Below are 4,176 nucleotides of genomic sequence, written 5' to 3'. Positions count from 1 at the left end.
GAAGGCATTAATAGGTACATAAGAGACTTGACGTAAATGGAAGGGAATCTGGAAGTTCATGGGGTGTACAATTGCAGCAATAGAAAAGGGAACATGAAGGATGCGAAACCAACCCGCATCTCAGGCGGAGTCTGAAACTCACTCTCAAAAATGCACAGTCGAAGCCATGCTTTCTCTGAAGCTCATCTGCACTAAATGGCTGACACAGTACGTGTTGCAGAGTATTTCTTATAATTAGGGATACAGTAAAACATTTGTAAGTTCAGGCTCTGCAAGGGTCGATTTTATAATAATCATAATTGCAATGATCCAGTAGTGCTACCATCTCACTTTAATTTGCACTTCAGCAAATCATTTTTCAAGACTGCACAATAAGAACTGTAGTCTCAAGCAACTCACAGCTTTACATTGTGTGCACTAATTGCTTCCTTGTCATGTCACTCAAGCAGATATAATCAGACAAACATCCTTAAGAGCATATCTGAATGTTTTGTATTAGAACATTGCATAGCTGGAATTGGAAGACAATGTTTTGTAGCTGCCACATTTGTACACTGAGCTGTAAGCATGCAAGATCAGGTTTGTGATGTGCAAGGACGTTTTTGTCTTTTAACTGGAGTTCCAGCTTGTTGGTTTACAGGTAGAATTCGACTCCCTCACTGAAGCATGAAAACTTTGTTGTTCAGTATACAAAGAACAAAGGACAAAGAAAATTTACAGCCCAGGAACAGGCCCTTCGGCCCTCCAAGCCTGAGCCAATCCAAATCTACTGTCTAAACCTGTTACCCACTTCCTAAGCATCTGTCCAGACGCATCTTAAATGAATTTACTGTGCCTGCCTCTAACACCTCTTCTGGCAATGCATTCCAAACATCCACCACCTTCTGTGTAAAGTACTTGCTGCGTGTATTCCCCTTAAACTTTCCACCTCTCACCTTGAAAGTGTGACCTCTCGTTGCTGAATTCTTCACCCCTGGGAAAAAGCTTGTCTCTATCTACGCCGTCTATAACCTTCATGATTTTGTAAACCTCAATCAGGTCCCCCCTCAATCTCCTTTTTTCTAATGAAAACAAACCTAACCTACTCAACCTCTCTTCATAGCTAGCACCTTCCATAGCAGGCAACATCCTTGTAAACCTTCTCTGCACTTTCTCCAAAGTATCCACATCTTATTGGTAATGTGGCGACCAGAACTGTACACAGTATTCTAAATGCGGTTGAACTAATGTCTTGTACAATTTTAACATGGCTTGCCAACTCTTATACTCAATGCTCCATCCAATGAAGGCAAGTATACCACATGCCTTCTTAACCACTTTATCCACCTCTGCAGCAAACTTCAGCGTACAAAGAGCCTGTACTCCCAGATCTCTCTGCCTATCAACTTTTCCCAAGGCTCAAAGTCTGTGAGAAGATTTGTAGCTCGGGTGCTCGTTGTGGTTCTGTTCACCGAGCTGGGAACTTGTGTTGCAGACGTTTCGTCCCCTGTCTAGGTGACATCCTCAGTGCTTGGGAGCCTCCTGTGAAGTGCTTCTGTGATCTTTCCTCTGGCATTTGTAGTGGTTTGAATCTGCCGCTTCCGGTTGTCAGTTCCAGCTGTCCGCTGCAGTGGTCGGTATATTGGGTCCAGGTCGATGTGCTTATTGGTTGAATCTGTGGATGAGTGCCATGCTTCTAGGAATTCCCTGGCTGTTCTCTGTTTAGCTTGTCCTATAATAGTAGTGTTGTCCCAGTCGAATTCATGTTGCTTGTCATCTGCGTGTGTGGCTACTAAGGATAGCTGGTTGTGTTCAATTTTCCCAAGGCTCTTCCGTTCATTGTATAATTTGCTTTACAATTAGTCTTGTCTAAATGCATTACCTCACATTTGCCTGGACTGAAATCCACCTGTCACTTTTCTACCCAACTCTTCAGTCTATCCATATCCTCCTGTATTCTTTGACAGTCCCTTATGCTTTCTGCTGCTCCACCAATCTTTGGGTCACCTGCAAACTTTCTGATCATACCAACAGTGCCCTCTTCCAGATAATTTATGTATATCACAAACAACAGCGGCCCCAGCACTGATCCCTGTGGAACACCACTGGTCACCTTTCTCCATTTTGAGAAACTCCGTTCAACTACTACTCTCTGTCTCCTGTTGCTCAACCCGTTCTTTATCCACCTGGCTAGAACACTCTACACACCATGTAACTTCACTTTCTCCATTAATCTACCATTGGGAACCTTATCAAACACCTTAGTAAAGTCCATGTATATGACATCAACAGCCCCTCCTTCATCTATCAACTTGATCACTTCCGCAAAGAATTCTATTAAATTGGTAAGGCACGATCTCTCCCGCACAAAACCATGTTGCCTATCTCTGATAAGTCCACTCTTTTCTAAATATAAATAGATCCTATCCCTCAGTACCCTCTCCAGCAACTTTTCCACCACTGATGTCAGGCTCACTGGTCTGTAGTTACCCGGAATATCCCTACTACCCTTCTTGTACAGGAGGACAACATGAGCAACACTCCAGTCCTCTGATACCACACCTGTACATAAGGATGCCACAAAGATATCTGTCAGGGCCTCAGCTATTTCCTCTCTCGTCTCCCTCAGCAATCTGGGATACATCCCATCTGATCCTGGGGATTTGTCCACCTTAATAACCTCTAGCCTACCCAACACCTCTTCCCTACTTATGTCAACATGATCCAGACTAACCAAACTTCTATCTCAAATCTCAAGATTCATCATCTTCCTCTCCGCAGTGAACACTGATGCAAAATAATCATTCAGAATTTCACCCATTCTCTCAGGTTCGCCACACAGCCTTCCTTCATTATCCTTTAGTGGACCAATCCTTTCTTTAGTTACTCGCTTGCTTCTTATATAAGAATAAAATGCTTTGAGATTCTGCTTAATTCTGCTCGCTAAAGCTATTTCATGACACCTTTTAGCCCGCTTGACTCCTCATTTAAGACTTGTCCTACTCTTCTGATATTCCTCCAGGGCCCATTCTGTTCTTAGCTGCCTAGACCTTATGTACACTTCCCTTTTCCTCTTGGCTAGTTGTACAATTTCTCCTGTCATCCACGGTTCACAAATCTTGCCCTTGCTAACCTTTGCCTTCATCGGGACATGCCTATCCTGCACAATCTTTGAAAGCCTCCAACGTATCAAATGTGGCAACTGTACAATTGATGAAGTCACATACTTCAGAACTCCTTTTGGAGGCATGGCATTGACTTCAGTGCCAAGCCACCGGTGGAATGGTGGCTCAGTCTTTACAGTGCTGCCTCACAGCTCCAGGCACCTGGGTTCAATCCACCCTCGGGTGTTGGTCTGTTTGGAGTTTGCATGTTCTTCCGCATGTCTGCATGGGTTTTTCCAAATGTCCTGGTTTCCTCCCAAAGTCCAAAAATGTGAAGTTTAGGTGGATTGGCCATGCTGAATTGGCAATAGTATCCAGGGATGTGTGGGTTAGTCATGGGAAATGCAAACTTACAGGAATGAGGGCAGAGTTTGGTCTGGGGTGGGATGCTCTTTGGAGTGTCGATGTAGACTCGATGGGCTGAATGATCTACTTCCACATTATAGGGATTCTATGATGCCAACATGCCATACTGTGAGGGCATTATACAACACTTCTTTTGTGATAGCTGTAAATGTCAATGAATTCCTTCATAAGATCCTGCTATCTTTCTGGCCTCTATAGATTATCTGCTTATACATCTAATGGTCAGATGTCAAAAGTAGACCATGCTGTAACTGGAATCCTTGTGCCCTTAGTTCAAATGCAAAGACAGTGCAGGGAGAGACAGCAACTACAATTTTGTCAGCAAACCCGGCAAGAACAGCAATCTCCAGCAGCAGCCACAAAGGTCCAGAGGAAGAAGCACCAGGTGAGGATCCACCAAAGGAGTTGGATAATGAGATCTCTTATTCCTGCTGTCATTTTCTTCAATCCTTTGGAAGACAGCACAAGTACTTATTTTTATGGTGTATTAGGCCATTATTTGTGAACGGTCTCACCAACTAGAAGAGGGCTTGTGCTTGGTAGAAATGTGTGGCAATCCCACTCTGTGGCCATCCAGCTAACAGCTATTACCCTGTATCATTATACCAGTGGCACATTTCAGGGAGCAGCTGGGGCCTATGTGGCATCCCCCAATCCTCCAAGTCAA

The sequence above is a fragment of the Chiloscyllium punctatum genome, chromosome 11 (genome assembly GCF_047496795.1).
Source record: "Chiloscyllium punctatum isolate Juve2018m chromosome 11, sChiPun1.3, whole genome shotgun sequence".
Classification (NCBI taxonomy): domain Eukaryota; kingdom Metazoa; phylum Chordata; class Chondrichthyes; order Orectolobiformes; family Hemiscylliidae; genus Chiloscyllium; species Chiloscyllium punctatum.
The sequence above is the reverse complement of the archived record's forward strand: the minus strand, read 5'-3'. Positions refer to the sequence as shown.